The following is a 20,012-nucleotide window of genomic DNA, read 5'->3' as shown; positions in this document are numbered from 1 at the left end:
TCGGATTCAGGAATAATAAGCACTTGAAAGCGTATAGTATGAAAAAGCTTGTTACCTGTCATTTTCATTGTGGTAGTGCAATAGTTATGAGATCCTAATTACAACAAATATTGTTGGAAAAAAAGCGCGAATCTGGCCACAAGACAAATACGGAACACCATAGGAATCCGTTCTAGGATCCATATCTTTCTTAATTTATATTAGTGACATGCCAAATATGAATTTATGATACGTGTGATCATGAGTAAAAACAGTGATAACAATATTAGGAAGTTAAATATTACTTACAGCCCTCAAAAATTATAAAAGTGAACAGAATAATAATAATAGTTTTTAACCAAAAAAGAATTAGTTAAATTGAAATTAATTGTTTCCCTGATGTTTTTTTACAGATATTTTGTTAAGTAATGGTTTATTTTATTTGTTTTTCTCATACTTATGCTGTTTTAAAGTCAGTCCCTCCACATAATTAGAGGTTTGAACTTTAAAATAGATATTTGGATAAGTGAATACTGCTGATCATGCTAGTGAGGCGCTATTACCTTATGTCAAAACTATGAAATATAAATAAAAAATTTACATGGTCTCTTTTAAGTACTTATTGTACATTTTACACATAATGTCAAAATTTTAAAAAGAAATTATCAATTTAAGAAAAACAAATAAGTAACTGTTTTTTAGCTCTTGAAAAAACGATATATTAATTAAGATTTTCGATTTTTCATACAGTTTTACTTCAGTCAAGAGGTCCAAGAAATCCCAAAAAATTGATGACATCTTTTTTGGATTTATTTTAACATTACATATTTATGTATGTTTATTTAAACTTATAAAGAATAAAATTCGCAGTATCGAATTGTGTAATTTTTCGAAAAACCTGGACAGGTTTTATTGTACGTCAAAGGTAAGGGAACTTCTGTCGAAACAACATTCGACCAATTTTTTTATTTTCAAACCTCGTGACTTGCCAGTCGTTACGCTTTGCAGAATAATAATTGTAATGCATTTTCCACTACATATTATTTATAGTTAATAAATCCATCATTTTTGTCGATAGAGTGCCAACTGACGATATAACGCCCACCTTCCCCTTATTACTGTGTTGGTACGCCAAATTTTAAGCATTTACTGCTTCCGTCTGAGCGAAACAAATTTACAAAACGTAATCGACAACGTATCACAATAATTGCTACGTTCATAATTTACTTCAAACGCCTATTGTTCCAAGAATAAACGTCGTTTTACGAAAAAATGAGTAAATAGATTTATTATTTCTTAGGTCTATTCTATTACATAAGACAACAATATCCCCAATTTAATACAAAGCTATTATGATGATAATATCTTTCAAATTTACGACAGGTACGTCGTAAAAACAAAATTGATATGGAGATTGAACACAAAATAATGGAGGAAATCCGCAATATATATTATATTCAAATTCCAATCCGGTTTAGTAAGATATTGTTTAATGCAATCAAATTTCCATTATGGCACTCAGCCAGAGCTTTCAGTAATATGAATCGTCTCGAATTATAAGTATTACCTACATACATCTAATAATATAGCGGTAACATTAAGACAGGCTAGCTACATTAGCACAATTTTCCCGCAAAAAGCGGACGGCCGACTCTTGCATTCCTCCCTAATTGAAATAAAGCGACAGTCAAGCTAACTTTCTCAAATGCAATAAGTGAAGCATAATGCAAATTAAATGAGACCATTCTCATGACTATTTCATCTCCCCATCCATTTACTACAAGGTATCGATTTCAGTTGCATATTTATGAGTGTTGCGTTTATTTCGGTTCCAAAATCGTCTCATTTAATTTAGAATCAGCATGGTGATGATGATTTTCTTGGGAATCCGGGTCTCATTTCTGCAGAATTGCAACATGTGCCTGGCTCTTAAATCGATAATAAGGCAGGTTATTGAGAATTGTAAACACAGGGCGCCTTGACAATGTGCATATAAACAAACCTTATGCCGAAACGAACGGGGAGTCCCTTAATTTAGCGACATCGAGGATGATCGGCGAAAGGTGCAACTACCGACAAGAATACAACACCAATGAACGGACAAAATCGCGCGTACACACGTCGCGACGCCTTCGCGAACTGAGAAGGGGAATCTGGACAAGGGCATTATAAACAACGCGCAGGGCAACTATGAACGCTCAGGGATTCTAAAACTGTCAGCTGCAAAGCGCAGTTTTCAGGAAAAGCTGTAGTAAATAGTAAATTTTAAACTGCAAGACGCTTTAATACAGCTTTATCTTCATAGTTTCAGTTGATAAACGACGACAAGAAGAGAATCCGCTTCACTGCATGATGCGCCAGTCGCAGAAATGCACCCTGAACACAAAACTAAAAGGAAGTTACCACTGGTAGCTCAAATTTATTGTTTTTATTGTTATTATTATTCAACATAGGGTTGGACAGATATATGAGACATTGTACGGTAAATATACGGACACAAATACGTACAGATCCGTTATATTATCTGTTTTCTAAGTGCAACAGGAAATAGTTCTTTGCAATGACGCCAAATAAAGCCCCAAATTTCTAACGCCTTCTTTGAAATATATACATAATGGCTTTTAAACGACAGTGTTAAATTGAATATGACGCCTAAATCTTTAATTTCAGAAACACGATTCACAGAATTATTATTAATATGATAGTCAAATCTAATGCTAGACTTAATATTAGAAAAAGAAATAAGATAACATTTCTTGGAGTTCAACGGTAACAAATTGTTATTACACCAACTTAATGCATTATTAAGATCCATTTGCAGGTCTTCAGCATCCCTATGACAACGAATAATTTTATAGATCTTCAAGTCAACAGCATATAGTAAATAACAAGAAATGGCATACTAAGTCATTTAAAAACAAGAATAAAAGAACGGGTACACAATTCGTACCTTGCGGAACACCAGAGGGCACGTCAAATTAGCAAGATAAAAAATTACCAATACGGACCTGTTGACTCCTGCCTAAAACAACCGACGTCAACCACTTTATCGTGTTATCTTGAAAACCAAGCTTATCCTACTTCATAATTAATAATTTATGGTTGACGCGATCAAATCCTTTAGCAAAATCCATTTAGACTGAATCGATTTGTAAACGATTAGAAAATGCTTCATTTATAGATGATGTGTATTCAAGCAAATTTGATAGTTTGGATCTCTTGGACATGAATCCGTGTTAATTATCTGAAATTATTGTGGTGCCCGAATTTGAATCAAAATTTTCGCACTGAATTTAATTAACAGCGGCGCGAAATCACATTTGAATAATTTGAATTTGAAAGAAAAAAATTCAAATAAAAAAATCGTTAAACATAGGCAACCAGGTGCACGGTAACGCTTGCTGGATAGTTGGACAGTTAGTAGCGCTTGGGGTTAGTTCTGCATGTTTAGTTAGAAGGCGGCTTGGTAGAGACAGAGGGCGGCATGGTGGAGCGTCAGTCTGTAGATGCTTTTGTGAATGTAAACATGTGGTAAGGGCTAGTTTAAATTAGTTGGTTTGGTGGTTGATAAAAAGGGAGGAAGCCTTTGTTTAACGCAAATGAATCAAAACAATGACGACACAGCTTTCCCCCACACGTGTAGCTAATTCTTGCGGCCTTTTAATCGAAAAAAGTGCGGACAAGTTAGTTTTTCGTAATCGTCAGCTAGTGTTAACACAATGTAACAATCAGGATTATTTAAATAAACCACTTGCTAGAAGATTTCATGAAATTCACTTAGTCAGGATAATAATTCTCTGTTTAACAAATTACGAATAGGTTTCTGGATGCATATACGTAAGTGTTACATTATAACACTTCTTAATTCTTCACACAAGATTGCTAATAGTTCATTTACGGCAGTTAAATTAACAAAATTCATACTGCGAACTGGCGGGGGGTTAAAATAATTTCTTCCCTTAGGCGGTTACGAGGGGTAAACCGCAGAGGAAATCAATTGTACATGCTAGAGGAAATCAAAGGAAATCACAGGAAATCAAAAAGGGAATCAGAGGAAATCAAAGGAAATCACAGGAAACCAAAGGAAATCAAAAGAAAATCAAGATGAAATCAAGGAGAATTCAAGAGGAAATCAATGAGAAATTAACGAAAAATCAACAAGAAAACAAAGGAAATTCAAAATCATCATAGCAAATCCAGTTAAACTAGATATTTTATAGAACTAATAAACGTAACATGTACGACATAAGCCATAGCATTCCTCATAAGAAAGAAAATATCAATTTAATCTTAAAAGTGGAGATTAAATAACCTTTTAAGGGCATAATGATAGAAAATTCCAGTATAATATCATTAACTGACAGCATGATATTTCAGCTTGACAAATATTAAAGTTGTAGTTAATGAAGTGCAGTTCCGATGAGAAATGATACATTATATTGCTTTATACCTACAAACCAAATTTATAATTTCACCCCAAATTAGTTTTTAAAAATTGAGTTTGTGATATGAGGTCCCAAATTCATTAAGTTCAGGTCGTGCAAAAATCTTACTGATGATATGTTCTAGCCTTGGAAGTTTAGCTCTCAAACTTGTGAGAGTATGTTTAGAAGCCTTAGATCAATGACCTCAACTTTTAGCACAATTGTTAATTTTAGTATAAGAGATATATTGCATCGAAGTGACAGACTGCAAACTATAAACAACATTAAAAACGATTTGGATAAAAAATTCGTTTTTCCTAGAGAAATCAGGAAAAAAAGTTCAATCATGAAGAGAGATTTTGTGAAAAATGATGACTTAGGAAACATTTCAGATAAAGATATACAAAGCACCGTAGAATCAGCTTTACGGGATTGTCTGCGTGACACTGAAGATTTAGGAATGAAAGTGATAGATTTCAACTATGTATTTTTGCCTCCGTGTAAAGACAATGAATGCAATGACGAAGTTGAAGATGAAATGTTTAGTGAACAGTGCGATCACATTGAAAATTACAACAATTCTCAAATAGCCATGACACGTAACTGTTTTCAAAGTTTGGAAAACGATCCAGTTGACCAAGATGAAGATTTACTGAACGATCTTTGCACAATTTCGTACGAATCTAAGAAATTTGACAGAGACATACACCTTAGAAGTTTTGATAGTGACGATAATTTTGTTGAGAAAGGTGATCTAGTCAGAATACGCTTAGATAATACAACAAAAGTTATAAAAAAGTCTTCACTTTGCTGGCTGTTAGACAATGAAAAGGATCGCGTCAGTGTGGATCGTCTCAAAAGATTTATTCAAAATAAGAAATGTAATAGTAGTAGAGTTAACTCAGAAACAGATACCTGTCTTCAACATAAAGATGCATCTCAAATTCAAAAACCAGTCCAAAATGGAAAACAAAAAAGACGCTATAATATATCAAGTGACTCATCTGATTTAGACAACCCAAGTAGTATCGAATATGATGACAGCACGGACACCGAAAGTTTGAATTCTTCCAATTATTCTGATGATTTGAATCCTCGTTTGATCTCAAGGCTGAAAATAGTAAGACTGATCGTTCTAAACCAGACTTAAATATAGACGATTATATTATAGTACAATTAACAACTCAAAAACAAAACAAAAAATGTTACATTGGTAAAGTGTTATCACTTAACCCTATTTTTTGTGATTTTTTGAAAAGGAATCCAAAAATTCCGGATGATTTTATGTTTCCGGACATTAAAGATCAGGGGGAGATCCAAGAAAATGAATATATAATGAAACTACCTCCACCTCAGGTACTCAGAAGAGGCAGTTTAGTTTTTGAAAAAAAATTATTGAAAAAATATTTCATTTAATTCTAGTTTTTTTTTAAGTGATGTGATTAAAATTTGTTATAATGTAACCTCAACCTGGGTCGAGATTTGTACAAGTATATATCGTAGAGAATACTAAAGTAAGAAACTGTGCAAAATTCTAGGGGCCCATGAACACTTTTAAAGGGGAAAATTACCTCTGAAAATTTATCAGGTAGGGTTATCCACTCCTTTATTGTGCAAAAAAAAATTTTTACTTGTTAAATTTCGCATTCCAAAAGTTTTTTTCTAATATGCTTCATTTGAAAGTTGTGAACAAAAAATTAAAAGTGTTATCATCTGTATTTGTGGGTAGCTAGAATTTAGCACAGTTTTTACTTCAACATCATCTACAATATATACACAAATCTCGACCCAGGTTATGGGGTAAGTATTTTTTAACAAGTTGTTTTATTTTGTGATACTTTGTTATGATCCAACAGAAATGCTTTACTTTTATGTTTAGAGTTACCGTTTTTTTTTTTTAACATTTAATAAAATAAATGAAACTACTTGTTTTTTCTGCTTATGGTACCGTAATAAATGAATAAACCCAATTTTTAAAAAGTAAAGACTTAAGTTATTATTATAAGTTTGATTTAGTAGGTCAAACTTTAACATGATCTTGTATGCACAACACAGAGATGAACCTAATAGAATGATTTTGGACTATTTGGTATTCATTAATTACCTCTATGAACGTATGAGCCAGTCGTTGTTGCCTTATGAGTATGAGTCACTGATAAGTAAAAACTGTTGACGTAACTAAAAACATCCTTGGCCTTATGTACTTTTAATTTCGTAAAGTCAAAAGCAAAATTTCATAATATAATTTATTAAAACATTAATAATAATATATAATATAATTTATTAAATCTTTGAGTGATTTAAACGAACTAATTTGTACACACCAGACATTTTTAATTTCAAAATTAAAATAGACCATAAGGTTTTCTGACTATTGATTTAGACATCTAAAACCTCGATTTCAGAGTAGCGTTCTTTTTGTAAGTAAAATCAGATTTTTTTTCTTAAATATTTCAGTTTGTTGCTTAGCAGCACAATACATTTTATTTATTTATTTTTTTAGTCTAAAGGAAAAGCACTTCAGCTTACCTAGTCGCGGTACGTTAGTAAACACTTGGTAAAAAAAGGTTTAAATTCAACATCATTATCGGCAAAACAAAAAAGTCAAGTTAAAAAAAGTTAACAATCGCCCTGTAGTACATTATGTAAACAAATTTTGAGGAAGTCAAAAGGAAATCATAGGAAATCAAGAGGAAATCACAGGAAATCATAGGAAATCAAGAGGAAATCACAGGAAATCATTGTCAAAAGGAAATCAATTGTACACTTGATGGTCGGCGGTTTACCCCTCGGGCGGTTATCATTGTTATGATCATCGTTATCATGATTACATCACCGGGGCATGCCCTCACAACGCTAAAGATTGATTACTTCATCGAAGCATGTTCTCGCAACGATATAAATTGACTACATCACCGGGCATGCCCTCACAACGCTACAGATTGATTACTCCATCGAGGCATCTCCTCGCAACGTTAGAGATTGATAACATCAACGAGGTTTATTTCTCGCAACGCTAAAATATACATCATCGAGGTATTCCCTCGCAACAATAAAATTACATCACCGAGACGCTTTTTCCTCGCAATGATGATTGAATATTTTTGTGTCTGTTTATTACGTGTTTTGTTGTGGTAACCAGTTCGCAATATTCTAAACTCTCAAAGTAAATTGTTTTTTTTTGAAGTAACCAATCACTTAAATCATGATATAATTTAACATAATGTAAACTCTTTGTTTGAATCGTTGATAAAGTGTGGCAAGTACTAAGTTCATGTACATTTTGTTAACTTTGAAATTTTTCACCTCATACAATATTTCTCTATCTCACAATTTTAACTTCAGTAATTTTCTTTGTTGTATAATTTTAAATGAACGTAAATTTCATGCTCTACAGTCTTAACCTCAAGATAATATTTTTATTTGCACAAGTTTGTTTCACCAGATCTTTTGTTTTTCATAAATCTTTACTAGTTTTGTTTTGTGAATATTTTGTTGATAAATGTTTTCTATCGTATAAATTATTTGATGTCCAATTTCGATCTCACATAAGAATTATTTGTTGTTTAAAATTCCACAAGATTGTATGGCGAATTTAAATGTTGTTTATTGCTCCTTTGAAACTTTAACACTTGTTCAGTTGTTGTTAATATCAGAGTTATAAGAGATTGAACATTTCAAATGGAATTGAGGTTAAATAACACAGAAAACATGGTAGAAGCGAAGTTCTGTTCCTAGTCGAGCTGGCGAGATCTCATCGCATCATCTGCACGAGTCCGCAGATAGATAGAATCACCACCGAGGGGGGAGAACAGCCCCGACCGGTAGCCCCAAACTCCGCTTGTGCTAGAACGCCCCAGAGGTACTTTTGTTGTGCTTCTGTTAACTGCCCTAACTTTAAAATTTGAAACCACACGCCCGTAATAACTAGTGTATTTGCATCCAGTTACTTTAATTCACATTTTGCTTTGTTTCTATTAAATTTGAATGCGAGATGTCAAGTGCGTGTCGCCTTCGCTCGCAGCTCCTTTCCTCCTGGAGAGGGGGCGCAATTTGCCCCCTCCTAAAAATTTTGTCTATTATTTCTTGCGCTCTCTACTCGTACGCAGTGTATGCTCACTTGTATGAAAGAACGTCTTTCCGCCACTTTTCAAAAAAAAACACAACGTAGCTTCCAATTTTGTCAGACAGCCAAGGTCAAATTTTGAATTTTTGAATTTTTCGCGGGCCTTTCAAACTTTTTCAAGGTCAATTTAAAGCGGGAAGTTTGGATTATCACATTATAGAAGAAGCCCACTGCAACTGTCTTGTAACAATAGAATCCAGTAAGTTAGGAATAGCCGATTGATTACATAACCCCCAGTAGGCATCAATTTTATTCTGTTTGCCCGATTTGAAAACTAGCATAACATAACTACATTTCCATGATGATGGGAAAATGCCTTGCTCCAAAGAAGTTTTAATTGAGTGAAAATTTGCAATTTTTTAAAACAATGCCATCTGGCCCAGAATTACACAATGGTTGTAGTTTACAAATACTTATGTATGTTCAAAAACTTTACGTATACTGATTCTTAAACCAATATCATTTACTTACTTGTGTATTCTGATCAAATTCATATGCTGTCTTTGTGTGATCCCCATTTGTGTAAACAGATGAGAAATAATCCGCAAAAAAAATAACTATGCCTTTTGCGAGTTGTTCTAACGGGAAATTATTATCCGATTTCCTTTTGCTTTTAACAAATTTCCAAAAAAAAATTAGAATTCTCAGTTATATTATTATTAGTTTTTCGGATGTACGTGTTGTATGACCGTTCTCTAACTATTTTACAGCGATCTCTTAAAGATTCAAAATATAAATAATCATCAAGTTTACCAGTTTCTTTGTATCGACGATCGACAAAAGTTTTTAACTCGCATAATTCTTTAAGTACCTTACTGAACCAATTAGGAAATTTTCTAGCTTTATGTTTAATAACTTTATACGGAATGTACTGCTGGAAACCATAAAATACAATTTCATAAAATAAATACATTTTAACCCAAGGTGTTACTAACTAAAGAAGTATCCCAACAAATAGACGAATAGACTAAAACTTGGATTTCAGATTCTAATGAAGCAGGGAGATTAACGGAAATGCTCCAGGAATACAGAGAATGATGAAGATTTTCAGGAAATAAACTATCTAGTGCGGAACATACATCCACATTTTCTACATTAGAGAAGACCAAATCAAGAAAAACATTTCTTAAATTGGGTGTTCCGATGACGGTCTGGAATTTCGCCGATAACGCGTGGGGGCGGCGTGCCTCGGTGCCAAGCCTTGGGCCGACTAGTGTCGCTGAAAAAAAAAACACGTTTGGCTAATGCGGACACCGGGGGTGGCGCCGTCGTTCAGGAACGGCGATCGCTCGGGCGCCAGCTCCCTCTCCAGGGGAGAGTGCATCGGGATTGCTTTCAAACCAAAGACGGATCTCCAGGTGGTGAGCGCCCGCAAAAACACGAAAATAAAATAAAACTGAAAGAAATATTTTACAATAAATCGGATTTATTGTCTGCCACCGGCTACACGTCTGAAATAATAATCTTGCGGCTAATTCTTAAATAATAAAACTACAAGTCGGTATAACAAAATAAACTAAACGAATAAAACGTCCGGCAGGGTCGTTTCCTCCTGAACGGCGACTTCCTTTAATATAACCACTTTGTTCAATTCAAAATCTAGATCCGCCTACACAATTAAGTGGATCGATATCCAACCAAGATAATGCTCAAAACTGACTATTAATGAAGAACGTATATCCACAAAAATACATTAATATCATTAGGAGCACAAACTCACGAATTAAATGTACCCAATGTTAACATCAACAAAATCAAATGTTTCAGCTTCGTAAACCACATACCACCACTTGTCGACTAAAATAATCTCATCAATGGAACAAAGATCCAGCCCGATTCCACGCTTATGCAAGGAGATTATTTCAATTTAATTAAAGAAGAACTCTATAACTCCACGATAGCAGTACCACAAAAAAATAGTATATTATGAACTAAGGGATTCAAGGGATTAATAATGCCATCAAGACTTTCGAAAATCGAAAAGTGCGACATCAATGCAGTTTCTGGAATTAAAAGTCTGAGTTCAAGCGTTCGTTAAAACGGCATAACAAATTTCTGCAGATTTTTCCCGCGAGAAATCCCTTCTGTTTATTTGGTATAAACTTAGAATCCTAAAAGAAATTTATCATTTCCTCGTAAGCAACCAATTCCATAATATTTACTTCCAAACGTGTTAAGCTAAAAGATCGATAATTTGGCGAATTGAATTTATCGCCCTTCTAGACAACAAGCATCAGAGTGGAAATTTTTAAATCAAGGGGTAACTGACCAAATCTAAAAAACTAATTGATGAGTAAACAAATAGAGGCAAAATTGTATATCAACTCTGCATTAGTTTTTTAGTTCGGAGACTTTTTAGTTCTTTATTTTTTTCAAACATCGTGTAACTGTGTAAACAATTGGACAATATTAACGCATCACTAAATTTTTTTTTTATTCACAATATTATGCAAGACGCATGTCTTTAATCTCCTAACTGCAGACTTTGAATCTCCTTTGAAATTTCCAACAAATGTAATCAAACTATGTTTATTTTAAAACTATAGTTTCCCAAGGTGTATCGATTTTTACATTTTGTAGGTAGATACTTGTTATACTTTAATTGTGATGTGGACTAATCTGCAGCCCAGCTCGATCAATTCAGTTTTATTTTACGATGTAAGCTTCGTGAACACGTTTTGACTTAATTAATAACCTCTACGACATATTTTAATATCAGTAAATTCTTTGTTATTTAAAGTTCTTGACACAGCCTGACAAAACAAATTTTGCTTCCTTGCAATATAGTTAATTATCTTCTTATAATTAATATAAATCTGAGAGATGACAAATCTAAACTATGGAAGAAGACGCATGGTGGGAAACAGAATGGATGGGGCGGTTTTCTTTTAGTCGCTTGTCACTGTTCATGTTATTAATGTTTATTTGCAATTTCTGGGAGATCCTCGACAACGTGAAACCGATCGCTGGCTCAACTGAAATTTTTTCGAGAGCTGTTAGGATGCGGCAGGTCTCTTGGACATTAAGGTACAAATTTGTTGCCACACCACTGAAATAGCTTTTGTATTACGATCCACTCACTTTAAGTAGAATATGTAGAAAAAAAGATTACGTTATTTTCACAAGTCATGCATTTGCTGATATAAACTTATAAGCTTCTGTTTGAAATGAAGGAAAGGTTTGCAACTGGTAAGACTTACTTTAATTTTTTTTCCACTTATTCGTCGCCCTTTAATAAAATTTAATAAAAGATATATTTTCTCTATGTGTTTGCATTCACCTATTTTCCACTTTTCAGGTTCACTAGTCTGCATTTGAACACGCTCCGCTATGTCAAAACACAACGTAGGTCCTCCATGTTGTAGGCAATCACAACTCATCGCCAGAGTTTCGCTAGTTTCATATTTTTTCTGGGCATGTCTTACTTCTGACGAAATGTTTGGGTTGTCAGTTATTACAGCCTGTGCTTAGCATTCGACTTCAATTCAGGCTTCAGTGTATACTTGTTTTTGTATATTGTGTTCGTTTCGTGCTGGTTTCGTCCTATTTTAAATACTTATGTACAAAGGGAACACCATCGAAGTCTCAGGAGTTGCATTTTAAAAACATATATACCGCTTTAAAAAACTTATATTTCGAATTAACAAACTTGAATACAGAGGTCCTCCATATTTATAGTCATGTCTAGTGTACATTTTTTAATACAAAAAGTTATAAACTTGACCAATTTTTAGACCACTTTAAACGGACACATTCATACATTTTTTTAAGGAAGTATTGCGGTGGTTTGCTTTCCGATAAAGGACGTACATATCCGAGGAGTAAACCGCCGACCATCAAGTGTACAATTGATTTCCTTTTGACAATGATTTCCTGTTGATTTCCCCCGATTTATTTTGATTTCCTCTGATTTCCTTTGATTTCCTGTGATTTCCTTTGATTTCCTTTGATTTCCTTTGATTTCCTGTGATTTCCTCTTGACTTCCTATGATTTCCTGTGATTTCCTCTTGATTTCCTATGATTTTTTTTTTGATTTCCTCAAAATTTGTTTACATAATGTACTACAGGGCGATTGTTAACTTTTTTTTAACTTTACTTTTTTGTTTTGCCGATAATGATGTAGAATTTAAACCTTTTTTTACCAAGTGTTTACTAACGTACGGTGACTACGTAAGCTGAAGTGCTTTCCCTTTAGACGAAAAAAATAAATAAATAAAATGTATTGTGCTGCTAAGCAACAAACTGAAATGTTTAAGAAAAAAATCTGATTTTACTTACAAAAAGAACGCTACTCTGAAATCGAGGTTTTAGATGTCTAAATCAATAGAGTAAGTATACGTTCGAATTTTACACTTTCTTGGGTCAAATGTTTGTTCTAAAAGTGGACATATGCAATATTCTAGATTTCTTGCACATTCAGTCAGAAAACCTTAGGGTCTATTTTGAAATTAAAAATGTCTGGTGTGTACAAATTAGTTCGTTTAAATCACTCAAAGATTTAATAAATTATATTATATATTATGAAATTTTGCTTTTGACTTTACGAAATTAGAAGTACATAAGGCCAAGGATATTTTTAGTTACGTCTGCAGTTTTTACTTATCAGTGACTCATACTCATAAGGCAACAACGACTGGCTCATACGTTCACAGAGGTAATTAATGAATACCAAATAGTCCAAAATCAGTCTATTAGGTTCATCTCTGTGTTGCGCATACAAGATCATGTTAAAGTTTGACCTACTAAATCAAACTTATAATAATAACTTAAGTCATTACTTTTTAAAAATTGGCTTTATTCATTTATTATGGCAGCAGAAACAGAAAAAACAAGTAGTTTTATTTATTTTATTAAATGTTAAAAAAACGGTAACTCTAAACATAAAAGTAAAGCATTTCTGTTGGATCATAACAAAATATCACAAAATAAAACAACTTCTTAAAAAATACTTACCCCATAACCTGGGTCGAGATTTGTGTATATATTGTAGGTGATGCTGAAGTAAAAAACTGTGCTAAATTCTAGCTACCCATAAATACTGATGATAACACTTTTAATTTTTTGTTCACAACTTTCAAATGAAGCACATTAGAAAAAAACTTTTGAAATGCAAAATTTAACACGTAAGAATTTTTTTTTGCACAATAAAGGAGTGGATAACCCCACCTGATAAATTTTCAGAGGTAATTTTCCCCTTTAAAAGTGTTCATGGGCACCTAGAATTTTGCACAGTTTCTTACTTTAGTATTCTCTACGATATATACTTGTACAAATCTCGACCCAGGTTGAGGTTACATTATCACAAAGTTTAATCACATCACTTAAAAAAAAACTAGAATTAAATCAAATATTTTTTCAATAATTTTTTTTCAAAACTGTAGGGATGCTTGATATGTTAAGTTGGCAGCGCGGGCACTAAGCGAGTGCGCGCTGGGAATTGTGAGAAAAGGAGATTAGACAGTTAAGAGGGAGAATAAAAAGCAGCTACCCCTAAGTGTTATTATTCCGGGTTCTTGGGGCTCTCAGGCACGGCCGCACAAAAACTAAACTGCCTCTTCGGAGTACCTGAGGTGGAGGTAGTTTCATTATGTATTCATTTTCTTGGATCTCCCCTTGATCTTTAATGTCCGGAAACATAAAAGCATCCGGAATTTTTGGATTCTTTTTCAAAAAATCACAAAAAATAGGGTTGTTGTTTTTTTTAATACCACACAAATTACACTTTACCAATGTAACATGTTTTGTTTTGTTTTTGAGTTGTTAATTGTACTATAATATCATCGTCTATATTTAAGTCTGGTTTAGAACGATCAGTCTTACTATTTTCAGCCTTGAAATTCAAACGAGGATTCAAATCATCAGAATAATTGGAAGAATTATTTTTTTTTCGGTGTCCGTGCTGTCATCATATTCGATACTACTTGGGTTGCTTAAATCAGATGAGTCACTTGATATATTATAGCGTCTTTTTTGTTTTCCAATTTGGACTGGTTTTTGAATTTGAGATGCATCTTTATGTTGAAGGCAGGTATCCGTTTCTGAGTTAACTCTACTACTATTACATTTCTTATTTTGAATAAATCTTTTGAGGCGATCCACACTGACGCGATCCTTTTCATTATCTAACAGCCAGCAAAGTGAAGACTTTTTTATAACTTTTGTTGTATTTATTATCTAAGCGTATTCTGACTAGATCACCTTTCTCAACAAAAATATCGCCACTATCAAAACTTCTAAGGTGTATGTCTCTGTCAAATTTCTTAGATTCGTACGAAATTGTGCATAGATCATTCAGTAAATCTTCATCTTGGTCAACTGGATCGTTTCCCAAACTTTGAAAACAGTTACGTTTCATGGTTATTTGAGAATTGTTGTAATTTTCAATGTGATCGCACTGTTCTTCACTAAACATTTCATCTTCAACTTCGTCATTGCATTCATTGTCTTTACACGGAGGCAACAATACATAGTTGAAATCTATCACTTTCATTCCTAAATCTTCAGTGTCACGCAGACAATCCCGTAAAGCTGATTCTACGGTGCTTTGTATATCTTTATGTGAAATGTTTCCTAAGTCATCATTTTTCACAAAATCTCTCTTCATGATTGAATTTTTTTTCCTGATTTCTCTAGGAAAAACGAATTTTTTATCCAAATCGTTTTTAATGTTGTTTATAGTTTGCAGTCTGTCACTTCGATGCAACATATCTCTTATACTAAAATTAACAATTGTGCTAAAAGTTGAGGTCATTGATCTAAGGCTTCTAAACATACTCTCACAAGTTTGAGAGCTAAACTTCCAAGACAAGAACATATCATCAGTAAGATTTTTGCACGACCTGAACTTAATGAATTTGGTACCTCATATCACAAACTCAATTTTTAAAAACTAATTTGGGGTGAAATTATAAATTTGGTTTGTAGGTATAAAGCAATATAATGTATCATTTCTCATCGGAACCTCACTTCATTAACTACAACTTTAATATTTGTCAAGCTGAAATATCATGCTGTCAGTTAATGATATTATACTGGAATTTTCTATCATTATACCCTTAAAAGGTTTATTTAATCTCCACTTTTAAGATTAAATTGATATTTTCTTTCTTATGATGAATGCTATGACTTATGTCGTACATGTTACGTTTTAGTAGTTCTAGAAAATATCTAGTTTAACTGGATTTGCTGTGATGATTTTGGATTTCCTTTGTTTTCTTGTTGATTTCTCGTTAATTTCTCATTGATTTCCTCTTGATTTCTCGTTGATTTCCTCTTGATTTCCTTTTGATTTCCTTTGATTTCCTGTAATTTCCTGTGATTTCCTCTTGATTTCCTTTGATTTCCTCTGATTCCCTTTTTGATTTCCTGTGTTTTCCTTTGATTTCCTCTAGCATGTACAATTGATTTCCTCTGCGGTTTACCCCTCGTTCATATCACACACAGGTCTTCTGTCGACTTCGGTTCCCGACGCTTTAGTACGTAGTGCAGCAATTCTCCAAAAGAAGACAAGAGGGTACTGATTAACAGTCAAACGTAAAGTCACTAAATCTATTATTACTTTTAGAAAGTACGGCAAATTGCCTGTGGTCGGCGGTCGACAGAGAGGAACCTAACCTATGTGCTAGACAAAGATAGCGCGAGACTAGTAATTTTCGCTATCAAATGTAGGAACTATCAAAGAAAGTTTGATGTGTTTACGATTTAAGGTTACGACAGACTGTACTAGAACGATCGAGGCAACGGATCCAAAAAGAACACTATTCCAATTCAAAAATAACTCCAGTGCTCCAGCCCTATAGAACGAGAAAGTGTCATCGGCAACCGACAGGCAAATGACAGCAACAGGAGCGCCATACTGCACCTTTCAAGATGGACTCACATTAGTCAAACGGTAAGTTATTGTTTAAAGATATTGATATCAGTATTTTCCATAGAATATCCCCATTTGTATGTTTTTTTATGTGGTATTTCTATTACCTATTCGACGACCTTATAGCGACGTAAAAGGCTTCCCCAGGACACCCGCGGTCACCAGGAAGCCCCGAAAGCCCCAAACACCAGTGGTCCCACGTCGGAACACTGCCATGCCAAAACCCCCCCACCCCCGCTGTCATCGATGATGCTCCATCCATCACACCTGCCACCGATGCCTCTGCCAGGGTTTCCGAAACTATGGAGACGAATAATCCTGCCTCCGACAGGACGCCGCCCCCGCCTGCTCCCCCAAGAGCAGGATCCCCCTTGTCAACTTTCGCGATAGCAAGAGATGGGCGGAAGTCTCGTTTCGGATGAACGAGAAAACGATTCGCTTCTCCAAAGCGGAAAATTCGGAGGAAGGAATCCATATCCAACCCGTCGACGTCGACGACTTCAAGGGATCCTCCCGTAGACGAAAATTCTGCAACTAGTGATAAGAGGTATCGCCGTCGGCCTCGAAAGCAAGAACGTGCTGGGGGGATCTGGGTTTCCAGCCGATGCAGATCAACCGGTTGAACCGCCGAGACCGCCAATTCCCCCTTGTTCTCGCTGAACTTCTCATGAGCCACAAGGCCACCATCTTCGAGCTCATGACCCCCTGCGGCTTCTGTGTCAAGATAGAAAAGTCGCACAAATCCAAGGAAGCCTCGCAGTGCCAGCGCTGTGGTGGGCTTCACACGGTCAACAAAGGATGCCTTAAGTTATCCAGAAAGGCAACCAAACCATTTACGCAATCGCCGCCGCCAAGGATTGCAGATCCATGGATGGGAAGCTGATGGCGTTCCTTCCCCTCCTTCTAAATTGAATAGGCAGTAACCACTTAATTTTAAATTCCTTTCAAATCCTCTTTTGGAACGCTTGTGGCCTCCAGCGTGATCGTTGAGCTCGAGGAGTTCCTAAACGTTCATAGGCTGGACGCCATGCTCATCTCCGTGTAATGGAGTAAGCTTGAATTCTTTAGTCACCAAATGCTTGTCCGTTACAAGGTCGTCAATAATGTATTTATAAAAATAGTTATAAGTGATGTGTAAAATCAGTTATTACCTTATAAGTACCGACTTATCGGGGGTTTGTAGTAAGCAAGAAGTGGGTTGTAGTGGTGATATGAGTGAATAAATTAATAGTAACTATGCCGTGGTATTATTAACCAAAATAATAAATCAAATTAAATGTTCTGAATCAATGCAAATGTGCGAATATTTGAGTACCACAAATTTAATAAAAACAAATAAAAATCTTAATTAAAGTAACTAGATGCAAATACACAAGTTGTTACAGACGTGTGGCGGCAAATTTAAGATTATTGCAGTCAACAAGAACACAACAAAAACACTCATAGGGGCGTTGTAGCGCGAGCGGGGTTCGAGGCTCCGGTCGTGGCTCTTCTCCCCTACGACGGTAATTTTATCTATCGCAAGCACTACCGCTCAGCATCCCTCTATCTAACGAAGAGACGTACCGCGCTACCCAGGCCGTTGGGGTCGCAAACTCGTCGTTGGAAGTCGCGGCTATAAATAAGCTAACAGCATCACGTCATCCAAATCGTTCCCCTGACTCTATATAAAAACCTGCATCCTTTGTGCAGATGGCGCGATAAATCCCTCTAGCTCGACTAGGAACCGCGCCCTCTGCTTCTGCCACGTGTTTCAAGAAGAGCAATAAACAACATTTAAATTCGCCATACAATTTTGTGGAAGTTTAAACAATAAATAATTCTTATGTGAGATTAAAACTGGACATCAGATAATTTATACGATGGAAACATTCATCAACAAAATATTTACATTAAAAAAACTAGCAAAGATTTATGAAAGCAAAAGATCTGGTGTGAAATAAACTTGCGCAAATAAAAATATTACGTAAGGTAAAAAACCGTAGAGCATGGAAATTTACGTTAAATCAAAATTATACAAGAAAGCAAATTACTGAGGTTAAAATTGTGAGGTAGAGAAATATTGTCTGAGGTGAAAAATTGCAAACAAATTTACATGAGATTAATATTTGCCAAACTTTGTCAACGATTCAAAAATATAATTTATATGAGGGTACATTATGCCATGATCCATGCGATTGGTTACATTAAACAATTAGCTTTGAGAGTTTATAATATCGTGAACTGCTTACCCCAAACAAAACACATAATAAATAAACACAAAAATATCCAGTCAGCGTTGCGAGGAATAAGCGTCTCGGTGATGTATTTTTTAGCATTGCGAGGAAATACCTCGATGATGTAATTTTTAACGTTGCGAGGGAATGCCTCGGTGAAGTAATTTTCCACGTTGCGAGAGAATAGGTCTCGGTGATGCAATCAATCTTTAACGTTGCGAGGAAATGCCTCGGTGATGTAACGATGACAATAACGATGATAACTGTCTAAGGAAAGTGTGATAACCCAAACTTCCCGCCTTTAAATTGAACAAGTTTAAAAGTCCCGCGAAAAATTTAAAAATTCAAAATTTGGCCTTGGCTGTGATCGTCTAACAAAATGGAAAATTATGTTGTGTTTTTTTTTACATGGCGGGAAGGCGTTCTTTCATACAAGTGAGCATATACTGCGTGTGAGTTGAGAGCGCAAGAAATAATGGACAAAATTGTTTTGGAGGGGCTAACATGGCACCCCTCTCAGGAGGAAAGAAGCTGCGAGGATTCACTCCTCAGCTCCAAAAACAACTCCCCTATCGTATATTCACTGACATATTACATTTCAAACACCTTAAGATATATGAAAGAAAAAAAAAACACTCGCGAATTGACAGACATACGCATATGAAAAACGAACAAACCCAAAATCCTATACATTTGTTTGGAATCAATGCAAATATTTGAATATCACAAATTTAATAAAAACAAAGGAAAATCTGAATTAAAGTAACTGAATGCAAATACACAAGTTATTACGGGCGTGTGGCGTCAAATTTAAAGTTACGGCAGTTAACAGGAGCACAACCAAAGTACCCCTGGGGCGTTCTAGCACAAGCGGAGTTTGGGGCTACCGGTCTGGGGCTGTTCTCCCCCCACGACGGTGATTCTATCTATCGCAAAGCCTACCCGCACGCACATCTCCATTACGAACATGCTGTGACGATCTCAGATCGGTAGTTGGGTCTCGACTATTGGGCCAAATCGACAGCGTTACAACATCGGCGACCGCCCCTGACTCTATACAAACCTGCGGATTTGTGCATGTGACGCGATAATCCCGATAGCCACCGCTAGGAGCCGCGCGCTGCGCTTCTGCTACGTGTTTCGGTGTTATTTAACCTCAGTTCCATTTTTTTAAATGTTCAATTTCTTTTAACTCTGATATTAATAACAACTGAACAAGTGTTAAAGTTTCAAAATAGCAATAAACAACATTTAAATTCGCCATCCAATCTTGTGAAATTTTAAACAACAAATGTATCTTATGTGAGATTAAAAATTAACATCAAATAATTTATACGACGGAAACATTGAACAAAATATTTACAAAACAAAACTAGCAAAGATTTATAAAACAAAA

This window comes from Zophobas morio, unplaced genomic scaffold, assembly GCF_036711695.1.
Source record: "Zophobas morio isolate AGI-343-1 ecotype UQ-CSIRO unplaced genomic scaffold, CSIRO_AGI_Zmor_V1 ptg000026l, whole genome shotgun sequence".
NCBI lineage: Eukaryota > Metazoa > Arthropoda > Insecta > Coleoptera > Tenebrionidae > Zophobas > Zophobas morio.
Note: the sequence above shows the minus strand (reverse complement) of the source record.